The 16,550-nt window shown below is 42.3% G+C and overlaps 1 long non-coding RNA gene across 1 annotated transcript; it reads left to right on the plus strand.

Annotated features, from left to right (window-relative positions):
- The first annotated feature begins 152 nt into the window (after window positions 1–152).
- Window positions 153–8,867, plus strand: LOC131483000 (uncharacterized). The gene is made up of 2 exons (XR_009247475.1): window positions 153–290; window positions 8,356–8,867. It is a non-coding gene; the product is annotated as an uncharacterized LOC131483000 (long non-coding RNA).
- The last annotated feature ends 7,683 nt before the right edge of the window (window positions 8,868–16,550 follow it).

Genomic DNA, 16,550 nt, shown 5'->3' on the forward strand with positions numbered 1-16,550 from the left:
GCTGTCCACAAACAGTCCCAAGGAACCTGCCAATCACAAGTCCTCAACACCCTTTTCCACCTTAAACCAGACAAACACAGGGTTGAAAACAGTCAGAGAGCTTTGAGGTTCAACTCTCCATCATGAATTTTCAGATGTCAGCACAGGAGAAGTTCTGGCCTCTCGCTCCTCCCGTACTGCTGATTTGCCCTGCTCTGGATCAGGTGGGATCATCTACTCTGACTCCACACTAGCAACCATGGACCCCCAGTGAGAGTCAGGAGTAGGTTAAAGACAGATGTGGCCACACGGTAAGGCGCCCACTCACTGTAAGTATTCTAGAAGCCTAAAGAACAGCGGTGAAGACTAGCGAAGTTATTTATGTGCTGTCCTTCCCAAGAGCACCCCAGCCTTATCTTCCAAATACCCCTGTCCTTGTCTCCCTCCTCCATGTCCAGAACTAATCCTGGGAGTCTCTTGAATTCATTTGTGCTCTTTGCTTCCATCTCTCTTTCCAGTAACTCAGTCCATATGTCTGCTACCCTCTGAGCAGGGAATGGAATAGGGGGCTGTTTGAGTTCTCAGTTTACTTTGAGTTTTCTAATTTTATGAACAATTTCCTAATAATAAGGTCAATTACAGCATGGAATCCTGTTCCAAGGACAGTGGAAGAGTCTCCACAGAGGATCCAGCCTGGGTCTGGATGTGCACAGAACAACACAGTTGTCATCCGCACCATGTAATTCGATAGAGACTTTTTCCATCACTGAGCTCTCTGATGCCAAGCAGATTCTTTAGCAACTGTTTCGCCATTTTCAACTGAAGCAAAATGAACCCCTATTTCTCTCATGAGAAAGTCACAGAGTAGCAGGTCACAGCTGGTTAGCAAGACTTGTCTTAGAGATGATTCGAGGTTGTCCTTCCAATGCCTGGCATGTGCTTGCTTTATGCCCCAAGCTGATGGATTTCAGGCAAAAGAAACCAATATAATTTTAATGGACCAAATACCCTCTTACTAAAAAAATCACAATTCTCAGACCCACATTTTTATTAAAACAGACTTTGATTTGGTGCTACAGATTTTACTAAACCCGACATTTTTCTAAACCAAAGAATTCAGGAGATCATGTTCCAATCAGTTCCATTACAGCAAACCTATGCCATACCTTACCTCCAAAATATACAATTACATGAATTAACATGGACCAATGAATTTTTAATTTCTTGCCTGTTAGTGCAAACCACATGAAATATCTGTGCAACCGGATATTTTTATGGAGACCAAAGCAGACACATTCCAAACAATACATTTCTATTCAGAGTCTTCTGAAGCCTAATCAAAACAGTTTGTATTATCTGTTATCAATATGTCATTATTCAAACCATCCTTTTACTGGATATTGCTCACTCTCTAATCCATTTGCACACATTTTGGGGGCCAGTTTCTACAAACCTTGTGTGTCTGAGACCTCAGAAGACAGCATACTACATATATAATTAATATTGGCATTGTTTTCTAGATTGTAAAATGTGAGAATCACAGAATTTTGGAGCTGGAGGAGACTGAGAAAGAATTTTGCATTCAAAGACCACATACTTGGGGCTTTGTTTCCACTTCCTTTGATGTGCTTCTTACATGGTCGTAACAACACATGGGGAGCTCTTTTTGGGAAAAAGCAAAACTACAGGAAAAAGAAATACTGTTCTGCATGAAGGTAAATTACAGATAACCACATTATCCTCTGGACCAGCTTGACTCAACTATGTTTCCAGAAGCACATCCCAGCTTTTCTTCCAAACAACAATTCTTTAGTCCTTGGAGTCATATTTCCCAGCTGTACTTCCCCCCACCTCCTAGCCAAGGGCGCATGTTTTTTGCCAAATCAGTGGACCTGAAGAAAGCAGTCATTGCAAGCTGTTATCTTCCGAGCTGGCTGGCTTCCCAGTTAGGGTCACCACTGTCCAAGTGTGCACACACATACACACTCACACACGGGACCCTGAGACACAGCACCATCAGAATGCTTCTCATCCTTCAGAACCTATTCCAACTACTTCCTTGAACTTGTTCCTTAAGCTGGTGCCTGACTGAGGGCAATACCTTCAAACCTTTTTGGGCCCCTCACTCAACCTCTTCCTCTCTTGCTTGAGGTAGAAGCATGGGTCCCTAACTTGACTTGCAACAGCTATCCTGTCATCCCAGTGCTGCTTCCAACACAGCTGGGAAGTCAGCCCAGCTGCTAGCCTCTTGCATTCCAACCACATGTCATTCACTCCCAGAACGCACCTGCAACACAGGGCTTCCTGTTCCCCACCTCAGTCTTACCCAGCCCCAAAACAGATATAGAAATCAATCACATGGATCAAGTTCTTTCCTTGTTTGGTGTTTGGTTTCTTGGGCTTTTTGTCCATGTTTTTCTGTTCTCGACACTTTTTACACCTGCTTACCAAGACTTGTAAGACCTAGCCATGGACATATTCTGCTTATGAATGGCTTCTTGTCCACCTAGTTGGATCTCCTGTAACTGAAGAGGCCAAGGCTTGCAGAGCCCTGGGATTCTGTTAGTCCATTGTGAACATTGATTGGTTGTGTCAACTCCGGCTCTACCCAGGTTCTACTTCCTGGATGGCATCCCTGGCTTGTCACTCCCTACCTGTCCTCACCCCTTCAGCATCCAAACCACCAGCATCACATTCAGCAGCTGAAGCTCTCTGCATGGCCCCAAAGAAACAGCTATTTCAGGGCCCAGCGGCGTGGCCTAGCGGCTAAAGTCCTCGTCTTGAATGCGCCAGTATCCCATATGGGCTCCGGTTCTAATCCCGGCAGCCCCACTTCCCATCCAGCTCCCTGCTTGTGCCCTGGGAAAGCAGTCGAGGACAGCCCAAATGCATTGGGACACTGCACCTGCGTGGGAGTCACTTGGGGAGTGAATCATTGGATGGAAGATCTTCCTCTCTGTCTCTCCTCCTCTCTGTATATCTGACTTTGCAATAAAAATAAATAAATCTTTTTTAAAAAGAAAAGAAACAGCTATTTCAGATACCATTTTAATTTCTGATTCTCATAAATCAACCTGTCATGGATTACATCTCTTCCTTGGGGTTCACAATCAAAAAGTCACTTCCAATTATACTGATAGAGATGTTGAAGGACAAGATGTTCTCAATAGCGTGGGAATCACGACTCATCATTCCTAAACTTGAATGCCTTTTCTTTTTTACTGACCAGGAGCAGCCTCTGCCCACATAACTAATATTATTAAAGCTGTTTCTAAAATATACATGGAAAAGCAAAATGAAAAGGCAATGTAAATTTTCTGAAAACTTTTTGAAGATTCCTTACACGTAATCTTAAGTGTTCTTGAGGCTTCTCCATCAACCCCAATCCAAGGTAAATGCCAAGGCTTTGGAAAGAGACAGAGACCAAAGGCAAGATCTACCATTGGTCATCTTCCCACATGGGGTATGGTAGAGACAGTCGGCATCCCTGAACTTGTGGTTCCTAGTGGTGAGGCCTTGGCTCCCATTTTAAGAGTCTTGCTTTTGTTAGCTCACTTTGCTTCCCATAAAAGTGATCCAAGGAGACACCAGAACTACCTTCTTAGAGACACAGATTTCCCCAAAATGACTCAAAATCTCTTTGCAGAGAGAAAAGCTTTGCTCCAAGCCAATTCCACCCATTCCAGCAGACAGAAGCTTCTAAGAAGAACCAGAAGTTGTTGCTGGTTTCTACCCTGCCCACCATCCACCTGAACCTGGAAACCAGGATTTCAGTTCATTTGAAGATATGGATAAAACCATAAACAGACACATGAATTTATACCTCAAATTAGTATTCAACTCTAAGTAACTGCATTTAATAATAATTTGCTGAAAGACATCAGACATAAGGCCTGCATGGTAGTTCAGTAGGCTAAGTTTTCACTTGAAACACAGATGTTCCATATGAATGTCAACCCCAGTCCTACCTGTCCTGTTTTTAATCCAGCTTGCTGATAATGTGCCTAAGAAAATAAAAGAATATAGATAGAAAATTAACCTGGGACTCTGCTACCCATGAGGGAGACCCACCTGGTTCCTGTTTTCTTGCTTCAAGATTCTGGACTTAGCCTGGCCCAGCCCCAACCTTTTTGGAGACTAAATAAGCAAATGGAGGATTCTCTCTCTTGCTCTTTCTCTCCCACGCTCTCTCTGCCCCTTCTCTCTCCCTCTTCTCTCTCTATAATTCTGTTTTTCAAATAAATAAATCTTAAATAAGAATTTATACAGATTCACATAAAAAGTCTTTAAAATGTCCAAGGAAATATGTTAGAAAATTATATATGGATTTCTCATTTTTACACTCAAATTAATTTCTTTTGATTTAATTCTCTGTAAGTTTTTTTAATTGTGCTTTTATAGTAAACATATAATAAGTACATATAATGCTCATATCAGCAGCAGAGACACCGAAATAAGCAAATGTAACTTGGATAGTAAACAAAATATTTTCAGGAATCCCAAAATGACAAAACTCATCATTATAACACAAAATCAGGCCAATACAGTGGCACTGTAACCTAATCCTCTACCCTATGATACCAGTATCCCATATGGACAAGAGTTTGTGTTCTGGCTGCTCCACTTTCAGCTTTCTGTTTGTGACTTGGGAAATCAGTGGAAAATGGTTGACGTCCTCAGAGCCCCCTGCTTGAAGTCAGCTCAGCTCTAGCCATTGTAGCCATTTGGAAAGTGAACCAGTGGATAAAAGAGCTTCTCTCATTCTCTGTTTTCACCCTCTGTGAAAATGTGCATTTCAAATAAAATAAACAAATAAACATTTTTAAAAGCACAGCATCAAGCTTCTCTGCTGGAATGCAGCACGTGCATGTGACATAAACAAAGCCATTATAAACAGTGACAAAACAGACTTCATTCACCTCCTCACTGGCACCTTTTTCTGACAACATGTTAAAAAGCGGTAAGCAAGAACCCATCCTACCATTCGTAAGAAACTTGATCTTCAGACAAACCACAGATTGCTTGGGCCATAAACCACAGGTAGGTTGACTCATAGTATTTTTCGTTTTCAAAGCCAGGTATACACAAGAGAAGTACCCAACGGATGCAGTCGACAAACATCCACATCCCTGTATCCAGCACGTGGATCAAGATGCCAGCCTTTCTCAATCGCTCTGGAGGTCTCTTCCACTCCCACCCCACTCCCATTGCCACAGGCAGTTTTGGAAAAAAAAATAACAGCATGATTTGGAAAGAAGAGCAGGACACACTGTCTGGAATCTGGAGATCACAGACTGTGGTGCCAGAGACCAAGATCAAACTCCACAGCAACGGTCTGCAAGTGGGCAAAAGTCTGAGAGCAAGGTCATTGTCTACTGGTGAGGGTTCACAGTTGGACAACGGTCCAAGACCACAGTGCTATGTGCTTTAGGATATCCTTAAGACAGTCACATACTGACTGTTAGTAGCACTGCTGCTTCCTGATCATCAAGCATCGGCTGGTTAACATCAATATGGAACGAAACTGTCGGTATTTGTGACACAAGGAATCCTGTAATTCGACTCCTGAAGCAATTCAATAAAAGAGGGAGGCAGCTAACCTTCTAGGTTGACCTCCTCCTCAGAGAACAGGACTTCCCTCTGGCCACCTGCTTTTGTAGTCTTGATCTAATTTCCATTTCATTTCTTTTTTTTTTCTCGACTACATGTTGCCCCTCTCCAGCCCGGGTCATGCTGCTGCAGGCAGCAGTACCAGTTAACATTTGCCTCAACGACACCCACCTTTTTGATGTCCATCAGTCCTGAGTGGCTCTGCCTATTGTTGAATTCCACATAAAGGGATTCTCACAGGAGCCAGGGTTATGGTGTAGTGAGTCAAGACACAGCCCGTGATGATGACATTCTATACACGTACTCCAGCTGCTCCACTTCCAGTCCAGCTCCCTGCAAATGACCTGGGAAAAGCAGCAGAAAATGGTCTGCATTCTTGGGCCTCTGCATTCATGTTGCAGACTCAGATGAAGCTCATGGCTTCTGGCTTCAGTCTGGCCCAGTCCTGGCCCATGTGTCCATTGGGGGAGTGAACCAGCAGTTGGAAGATATCTCTCTTTCTGCCTTTCTCTCTCTCTCTCTCTCTCTCTCTCTCTCTCTCTCTCTCTCTAACGTGACCTTCATATAAACAAATAAATCTTTTCTTTTAAACTATGAGAGTATCCTGGCTGCTGGCAGATTAAAGTACACACCACAGTATCCTCAAGAAAGAAAGTTGTTGCACCTTATGTATATCTCAAGCAAACCAAAATCTTGTGCTCGTCTGCTTTGTGTTATTCTAAGTTATTGTTATCTTTCTGAAATCATTATGTGTTTAGTTGAAATTATCCATATTTATGCTTTTAACCTTATTTTCTGGATTCAAACCTACATATAAATATTTTGCAAAAAAAAATATGAGAGTATCCCAGTATCTGTATGTATTCTCCTTGTCTATGGGTATCTTCATTAAAATGTTTTATTAATTCTTAATACTGAATGATTACTTTAATACTTAATCATTCTTAGCAGTAATTCACACAGACACAGAGCTTTAACTTGTTAAGTGTCAGAGTCAAATTCTGAATGCATTGTTATAAGGGTCACATTATGATTTTATTCCCTATAAGTCTAATTCTACAGGTCAATGCTATATTTTAATTCATATGTCATAATTTTTATCCAGAATGAAAATTTCCCTTTGACTCATGTTCTGATACAACAGTAGACACTGGTCTCCTGAAGTGAAAGACCAAAATTGGAATGTTTTCCTTGGTGAAACAGACAGACGTAATTCTTACTTGAGGTCATTTTAGACGAAGGGTAATAGACACAAAAAAATGCTTTTAGTCCTGGTATTTATCATAAATGAATATAAATGTTTAGATGTTACATCAATTTGGCCTGTAAGTAAATGACAGAAATAATAAAGATGCAGTAAGAATCTCACCTTTTTCATAGTCACCGAGGGACAGGAGTGCCAAGACTTCACTTTACTTTCAGTGCCTACCTTTGCCAGCACCATCAAGACCCATTAAAATGGCCACTTTGAGCTTTTAAGCAGCAGAAATGGATCTGCTCTTAAATTCAGAGACATCACCATGTCCCAAAGGGCATGGCAGATTCACAGGAGGCTGAAGAGCAGAGGAAGGACAGGCCTTGGGAGCTGATCCAGCTGTAAAGCGGAGAGACACCAGCCTGGGCTGCACGGCATGTGCCCCAGCATGGCAACCTGAGAGCCAGTTACCAGGAAGCTTGAGATCTTATCAAAATAAAAATTATCAGAACGTAAAAGTGAGCTGTGTCAGACACAATGGCATCCTTACCCAAGAGGAAATAGGGACTTGACAGACACATTTATCTTACGTATGTTGAAAGCCAGGTTTACACATTCCAGCCAGGCCTCTGTGGTGCCAGGTTAAGGTCAAATCTAGGGCAAGTTAACTCAACCAGCACCACCCCTACAGTCCTCGCCCCACAGAGGGTGGCAGCCATGTGAACACCAAGGCTGAAATCAACCTTCCCAGCTTCTCCTTTCAAGGAGAAACTTCTAGAAGAAACCTGATTCTCCTACTCCTTCTCTTTAAGTTCACCATCCAGCAAACAAGAAGACCCACCTGAGCATCCGATACAACAAAGCCAGGGTCAAGCACAAAATTTGTAAATATTAAACATATAAGTATAGAGAAATCTGGAAATAAAAGGCTCATTTTCCTGCCAGAATACAAGGAGACTGTAAGAAAAAAAAAAAACGCTTGGGCAAATATAGAATTAAAAGACAAGCTTGGTTTGGCTGCAGTAGTTTTCAGAATCCATGCATACTTTCTTCGTAATGTTCATCTGTTGTGAGCCTTTAGAAGAGGTATGTGAGATCTATCATGCAAGCTTACTCCTCTGTTATCCTCTCAGGACTGCATGTGATACTCAACTTCCAAATGTGTCTTTGAAGGAGTGTTTACACTGAGCTTACCACCGGCTGCAGGGTGAGGCACGGTCTGAGCTAAGTGAATGATGGCATCAATGGAGACTGAGATACTGGGAGACCCCTAGCTAACTTCATTGAGAATGGCTTATTTGTACACACACACTTTTATCAGCTTGCAAGTGCTGGGACCAGGTCCATTCATGGTGCTGCCATAATTTTGTGTCACTGAGCCTAAGTTTCTGACACCTGGCATTAGCCTGGCCTTGCACTGGCTGTTGAAGCCATCTGGGGTATAAACCACGGAATGGAAGATCTCTCAGTATGTAATTATGCCATTCAAATACATATATAACTCCTTTATAAAAAATGGTTTTCAAAAATTTACATGAAAGTAAACTTATGTTATAACTCCATTCTTTCAGAACCTTTCCACGCATTTCAGACCTTGGCTCCTCAGCTGCCGTTATAAGATGCACCGTCCTACAGGTGAGTGATGCTGGAACAGGCAGAGAACCAGAAGAAGCACACAGACACAGAAGCAAAGAGATGAAGAGTGTTCTGCCCTCTTAGTCTGCTCTGTCTGCTCCTGGATTCCTGCCAAGCAAGGTCAGCTTTGCTTGATGAACTGATGGGTATTGTGGGCAGTGGGACGAAGGACACTGCCACACATTGTGAGCCAAAGGAGCCAGTGCTGGGCTCAACCTCTTTTGTGGAAGAGCACACATTCCAGCATCCCAGAGCTGAGCAGTCATCATCTGGTCCGAGTCACTTGGTATTTTATTGTTTCCTTATGATGATTCTTCACTTCATTGTGCTTGAAAATATTAATGTTTTCTATTGTGTATGTATGTTTTAATTCTTGGCTTTCATCTCTATATTTGGGTTTGTTTTTCAACGTGCAGTTTGAAAAAAAATTAAATCAACCAAAAATTTGCCAGACCTTTTCAATGCGACCCCCACTCCAGTTTTGAAGTTGGGACTTTAAGACTGAGAAATTCCTTCCTGGAAAAGGAGGGTTCATCTTGAAAGGGAACAAGGTGAGATGCCAGATGGCCACCCCCTCAAGCGGGGGAGTGGAAGAAGCCTGAGAGCAGAGGCCTCCCCGAGGACCCCCATCTCCCTTGGGGAGTGAGCTGTTCCCAGTTAACCCCTTCCAGCTAGGGAGGGCTCCCCAGGTCTGAGAGGGGCATATGCTCACCTGTGTCCATCCAATCACTTCAGCCTTCCCACTTAATGGGACACTTCCTGTTGTCAGCACTGGACCCAGGCAACACACCCAGACTGAGAGAGGTTAGGTGACTGGCCTGAGGTTCAGTTCACCTAAGGGGAGCAGGTGCACAGTTTTTCAGTTCAGAGCTTTTCCCTTAGAGGTTTACAATGTTTGCAGTGACCACTGCCAATCACACAAGGACGCAGCTGCCAAACAGACATCCCTCCAACTCCTCATCTACCTGACAGCTGGTCATACCTGAGCATGTCTTGAATGCTAAGGCGCTGTCCCTTTCCACCACGTGGGTGATTCCTGCACAACCCATGGGCCACACCAGTGCTCTACAACAGCACCATCCATTGTCTCCTGGCCCAAGGTTGGTCTGAGAGTTCCTGCGTTTTCACCATAATCCCACAGGATCTCAAAAACTCCAGGGCTTACTCTGGTCATCTGCTTTGAGCAGCTCTCCAGGTGCCCGAGTGTTTGCTGGTGTTAGAAAAAGCTGTGTGCACTTCAGGGATGTGTGTCACCTGTTTCAAGTAACCTGCCCTGGACTGGCACGTTGCTTGCAGTCAGACAAGACATTCTGGGATTCCCAAGTCAGACTAAGACAAATAGAGCAGAACTGTAGAAAGGAGGCCAATGTGAAGTGGCAATGGCAACGTCACATGTGAGTGAATACAACTCCGGTGCTGCTTAGTTGGCTTTCAGCTCAGTTCCGTGCCAATGCGCCTGGGAAAGCAGAGGAAGTTGGTGCATGTACTTGAGACCCTGCCACCTTCAGAGGAACTCCAACGTAGTTCTAAGCTCCTCGCTTCTGGCTGGCTTAGCTCTGGCTGTTGCAGAAGACAGTAGATCTCTTCCTCTCTATATCATTTTGCCTTTCAATTAAATGAAAATAAATTTTAAAAAGAAAAAATGAAATCAGTCAATATTTAAAAAAAAAGATTGCTGTCAGATATTTAGGATGGAACATTTAGAATGTCCACATTTCGTTTTTCAGATGGCTAATCTTCATTTTTATACCTTTGTGTTTAGAATTCCCCCAGTCCAGGCTCTTACTCTGTTTCCTTGCTTGTGTTAGCACTGAGCCTGAATTTGAAAACTGAATCCAGAAACTGAAATGTACTTGGTTATTCCAGAAGCACTGTATTCCATTTTCTCATATTACAGTACTTCTCAAAATTGTCTAGAATTTTTAAAAAATAATAATAATAAATAAAAACCCTTAAGGCCAATGGTTGATGCTTTGAAAACAATGTACAGGCACTCTCTGTAGCACATTTTAACTCTTCTGTATATTGGAAACTATACAAAAATTAAAAGCTCAGAGGAAAAATTAGAAGGAAAATAGTCTTAATCTAAATAAAAAGAATTCCCTGGGATGAGTATCTCTTTCAAATCTGGAAAGATAGAAACTCTCAAAATCTGACATACTTCCAGCTCCAAAGTATTTTCTGCATTTCCTCTTGGTATTTTGCAACTCTTCCTCTTCACAAATCCTCTTAGTCAGTTCTAGTTGATACCAGCATCCCTGTGCTATGCAGTGTCTTCTGAGTTAATGCATTTCTACTCTCCTCCCAACTCCACATCCAGTGATGTTACACCGGAAGCAGAAATTCAGCCAAAAGGGCATATGCACAACACAGAAATTAACAAACTCTGCAAATCAGGATTTTTTCTTTTCTTTCAACATACCACTTCTTAGCATACATGCCGCTCAGTTGAGTGTTGAATTTTTGCTTTGTGCATGGATGGTTCATGTTACTGTTTCCAGAACTGACAGGACAACGCCCTCCAGAGTCAATCTGTGTATTTGGGGAGGCCTGGTCACCCCATGGCCAAAACCAGAGCCGCTGTGCAGTAGCTGTCTATGTAACTCAAAGTCCTCACTCCAAGACACAGGGTGCACTGGTGGCCTAGCACCATGCCCATGCCCAGTTCTTATCACCTTGGGTCTGTATGTTCTCTTTTTGTTAAAAGGATCCATTTTTTCCATTGATTTGAGATGACATTTTCTTATTTATTTAATTTTATTTTTAATATTGTTTACATAGTCAAGAGGGTGGGGAGGGTTGAGGTATGGAGGAAGGCAGGTTGTACAAGTGTTTCCACTTTTTTTTTTCCTCCTAGTCCTCATGGAGGGAAGGGGAAAGGCACACTGGTATAGTTATCACAGATTTGGCATTAACCAGGCCCAGAATGCCCACCAGCTACTGGCTGCTTTTCTCCCAGCAGTGTAAAACTTGCCTAGGTGCAAGGCAGCCTAAGCAGCTGCCGACAGCTGGGGAGTATGTGCACGCTTGAAAAACTGGAGAGCTGAAGGAAGACTGGCTATAAGAATACGTCCAGGTTTAGCATGTTTGAAAAATCCTGGAATGACGAACAGCGAGCAACAGCTCTTGAGAGCACATTCCTACCAGGACATTGTGCAGTGCTTCAAAGGATGCTGCTAGAGAGCACCATTGTGAAGGAAGTCAGAAACAAACAGATCCAGTCAGGTGAAACAGAGTCCACATCCACCAGACCTCTGGAAGGGGACACACAGCAGACTCAAACTAGGAGGGTGAGATCTCCAGAAGTGGCACTCAGTTCTCAGGGAAGAAGCAGCCATCAAGTGAACGGCAAAATGCAGAAGATCCTGGCACCCATTGACTTGGATTGAGTGTCCAGCTCCTGGTGTCTGCCTGGCCTTGCCCACCTTCACTCATTCTTTACCCATCTTTTCTTTAGGCTCAAGGTTGAAAGAAAGAATGGGAGGGAAGGGTCAATAGGGAAGCCTGGATCTTGCAGCATTTGCTCTCTTAACCATGTTTCAAATGGCTTCCAGCACTGTCAGAACCCGCAATGGAGCAGTTTGTTGTTATCGGTGTTGATAGCAAATATGTATAAGGCTCCTTTCTCAGAGATGACTTTGCTTATCATTCACAGTTTGTTCCTGTGAAGTGGAGGCCAATTCTGATGGATGAGGGCAGGACAGATTTGCAAATTTCAACCATGGGAGACATTTTCTAAATGATTCGCCTTGTCTGTGGCTGGAAGAACTGAAAATAATTTATGCCTTGTGTTCCTGTTTACAATGTTTTTCATTTTAGGATAATTTTTTCACAATAGTTATTTGATTTCTAAAAAATCTTTGTGAGATAAAGAATATTTTATTCCTATGGAGAAAAAATTGCAAACAGAACACCCTGGCCCACTAGCTTACTAGAGCCCAGGGTGGGACGCAGGGGCTGGTAATGTGCTTAGTGGTTCTCAACTCTACCTGCCCATATGAAAACTCCAACAGGTTTAAGTGCCGGAGAGATGGGCATTTGGCTTGGAAGTTAAGACTCCTCTTGGAGTCCCCTGCATCTGCTTGTATCTTGTACCTGTTTCTGCATCTTGTATATTAGTACCCGAGTTCAAGTCCCAGCTCTGCTCCTGATCCCAGCTTCCTGTTAATGCACACCCTGGGAGACAATAGAGGATGGCTCATGTAGTTGGGCACCTGCCACCCCCAATAAGACCTAGATTGAGTTCCTGGTTTCTGGCTGTGGCCAGACCCAGCCCTTACTATTGGGGAATGAATAGTGCATGGAAGACAAATTCGGTTTTTCTCTCTCTCTCTCTCTCTGTCTCTCCTCTCAAAGAAAATACATATATACATACATACATACATAATTTTTAAAGACACAAATAAGGCACTGGTGCTTGAGTCCTTCCTCAGAACTCCTATTTGGGTATTGCTTGGACACTGAATGTTCCACCATTGTCCCAGTGATTCCATGTGCAACTCGCTCTCTCCAACTCAGATGACTTTCCACACAGCAGCAGCATCATGTTGATATAAATATTTACTTTCTTCACATTTCCCATAACTTATCCACTGTATTAGTCATCTTTAAGTCACCTATAATAAACTGCCTTACCCAGTCACTGAGGACTACAAGGAGGCTCCTCTACCTCCCAGGGTAGGTTCAAGAGTATGGTTCCTCCTGAGGATCTGTGCAGAAGAGCAAGAACAATTGTGTGTCAGGCAAGGAAGGAGTCACATCCTGACCCAGGAGCGCAGGGAGGCTGGCTGGGGCCCAACCCTCTCTCTAGAATTGCCAAGGAATTCCAAAGGCTCCTCCAGAGACCCATGGGCCTCCCAAGAGGAACCACCTCCTAAAGGGTCCACTGTGTCCCAGTACACACACCTTGGGACCCAAGTCTACAATCACAGTGGGCCTTGGAGGCCATCTGAACCACATCCAAATGTTAGTACCCGTATTTCAAAGCTGATTTTGATAAGATGTAGAACGTGATGTTTTTATTTACAGTTCCTTCTCTAGTCCCACTGAAGTTTCGTCCCATATGAGCCATTTAGGAAAAATATTACAAAAACTTCATCAGAGTCCAGTAAATGAGATAATGTTCGTGAAATATGCTTTTGGCCCAGGATCCCACTTCTGGAATCTATCCCATGGGAATAGTGTATGACACATATATGACAACAAATTAAACAATGACAAACCATCTAAATTAAAGAATAGTGGGATTAGGATACCTGCATACTATGGAATATGACAGTCCCATAAAAATAAAGGAAGGAGGAGTCAGCATTGAGATACAGAGAGGAAAACAGAGTAAGAGGCCCTTCAAGATGCAGCAAACATGGGGTCAGCAACATGGCACCGCATGTTAAGCTACCGTCTGCAATGTAGATTTCATATCAGAGTGCATGTTTGAATCCTGGCTGTTCCTCTTGCAGTCCACATCCCTACTGGTACATGTGAGGCACAGCCTGCACCCTTGTCAGCCATGTAGGAAACCCAAAGGGAGTTCCAGGCCTCTGGCTTTGGCTTGATCCAATCTTGACAATTTTGCAGTCATTTGGTGGAAGATCTCTTTCTCTCTCTCCCTGTTTTTCTATTGCTTTGTCCTTCCTCTTCTTTATAAAATTAAAATACAAGTTTATTTGGAGATAATCTTAATAAATCCTTGTATAGTTTGGGTTTCTTAGGACCAATTTTTCTTTCTTTCTTTTTTTTTTTTTTGAGGTGATATGTTTTTTAATTTACATTGCAGTCAAAGGTTCAATGCTCCACTAAATAAAGATTTTAATGAGTAAAAAGTAAAAGGACCCTAATTCAGCAGGAATATAGGAAAAGGCTATAAAATTAAAAGATGTCAATTTCACTCACATACAGTAAATTTTTAAATAATCAGAGATCATAGAAACTACGATAGTATGCCATTCTTAACTTGTTTGACAAAAATATAAAAGTCTGACAAAACAGCAATACTGATACACACAGGTATGTCTTTGTTTCATGCTTTTGTTTTTTAATTATTTTAGCTCCCATATGTCTTTCTGTGTATAGCAATCAAAGGATATCGTGTTGAGTGAAATAATCCAGACACAGAAAGAGAAATCATCATGTCTTTCAAAGAAATAAAATAAATTTTTAAAGATTTGTTTATTTGAAAGGCAGAGTCAGAGATACAGTGAAAGACAGAGAGAAAGAGAAGTCTTCCACCTGCTGATTCAGTTCCCAAATGGCCAAAACATCCAGGGCTGAGCCAGGCCAAAGCCAGGAGCCAGGGACTCCATCCGCGTCTCCCACATAACAGAGCCATCTTCCACTGCTCTTCCGAGTGCATTAGTGGGGAACTGGATCAAAAGTAGAGCATCCAGGACACTAACCTGTGCCCATTTGAAATGTCACATCCCATATGAAAGCTTAACTCACTGTGCCAAAACATTGGACCCCATAAAAATAATTTAAAAAGAAAAGAAAAAGCATTTGCACGTGGAGGTAAGCTATGTGAGTCCTTGAGTTCTAGAATAGTACAACATAGGCAGAAAATATCAAGTATTTTGAGATCAAGAATGAAATCACGAGAACTGGGATCCTGGGAACTTTATCCAGCAGGAGTATAGAAGGTGGACTGAAGCAAAAACAGGCAAACGGGACCACAGCAAACTAAACAGCTCTTGTACACCAGAGGAAGCATTCAACAAAGTGAAAAGGCAACTGACAGGACCGGGGGAAATGCAGGCTGTGCAACCAAAACAGGGTTAACATCTATAATAGGTCAGGAGCTCCAGAAACTCCACAGCAAAACAAATGATCCAGCTCAGAAATGGGCAAAGGACAAGGAGGAGCATGGCTCAAAGGATGAAGGATAAAAGGCTGACAGACACATGAAAAAGTGTTCAAGTTGACTAGCCACCAGGGAAAACCAAATAAAATCACAATGAGGTTTCACCTCTTCCCAGTTAGAATGGCTTTCATCCAAAAATTTAAAAATAACAAATGCTGGCAAAGATGTGGAAAAACAAGTACTCTAATACGCTGTCAGTGGGAAGTAAGTCAGTACTAAAAGTATGGGAGATGGTGTGGAGGTTCCTTGAAAAATCTGAAAATAGATCTACCATCTGACCCAGCCATCCCACTCCTGGGAATTTATCCAAATGAAATAAAATCAACGTATTAGAGTTATCTGTACTCCAATCTTTTGAAACTGAATTCACAATAACAGTTATGGAATCAACCCCACATGCCCATCAACTGAGAAAAGGATTAAGAAATGAGGTATACATACACAACAGATGACTTCTTAGCCACAAAAAGATGGAATCCTGTCTTTTGCAACAAAATGAATGTAACTGAATATCATTATGCTTAATGAAAAAAGTCCAAAAATACAAATACAGTATGTTGTCTTTGATTTGTGGTAGCTAATATGTAATATTTATTTTTAAAAAGAACATTTAAGAATAAAACTGGCATCATATGATTTGATTATTTGTAGCCCCTGTCTATATTCCTGAGAAACAAGACTCTGGTTTCTACCTTTCACTCATTGAGAATAGCATATTTAGCCGAACATTAAGCCTTTGATTATGAAGCTAACTGAAAGTATGTGGGGCTAATCCAATGGATCAATTGCCCAGTCCTCCACCTCAAAGTGCCAGCATCTCATTGTGAGTGCCAGTTAATGTCCCAGCTGCTCCACTTCCCATCCAGCTCCCTGCTGATAGCCTGGGAAAGCAGCAGAGGATGACCCAAAGCCTTGGGCACCAGTATCCATGTGGGAGACATGGAAGAAGCTCCTGGCTCCTGTCTTCGTATCACCTCATCTGTGACGTTACAGCCATATAGGTAGTCAATCAGTGAATGGAAGATCTTACGTCTCTCCTCTCTAATATCCCTTTCCAATAAAAATAAAGAAATATTTAAAGAAAAAAAGGAAGTATGTGGTTGCAAAAATTTAAGGAAAAGAAGGAAGATAATATGTTCTTAGAATGTTATGCCTACAAAACATGAAATATTTTCTCTTCATATTAATTTAACAAAAAAGTTTTTAAAAAGTAGATAAACTAGGATGCTATTGTATTAGTCCACACAGGAGTTACCAAGGTATTAGGTGGTGCAG

This window comes from Ochotona princeps, chromosome 22 (genome assembly GCF_030435755.1).
Source record: "Ochotona princeps isolate mOchPri1 chromosome 22, mOchPri1.hap1, whole genome shotgun sequence".
NCBI lineage: Eukaryota > Metazoa > Chordata > Mammalia > Lagomorpha > Ochotonidae > Ochotona > Ochotona princeps.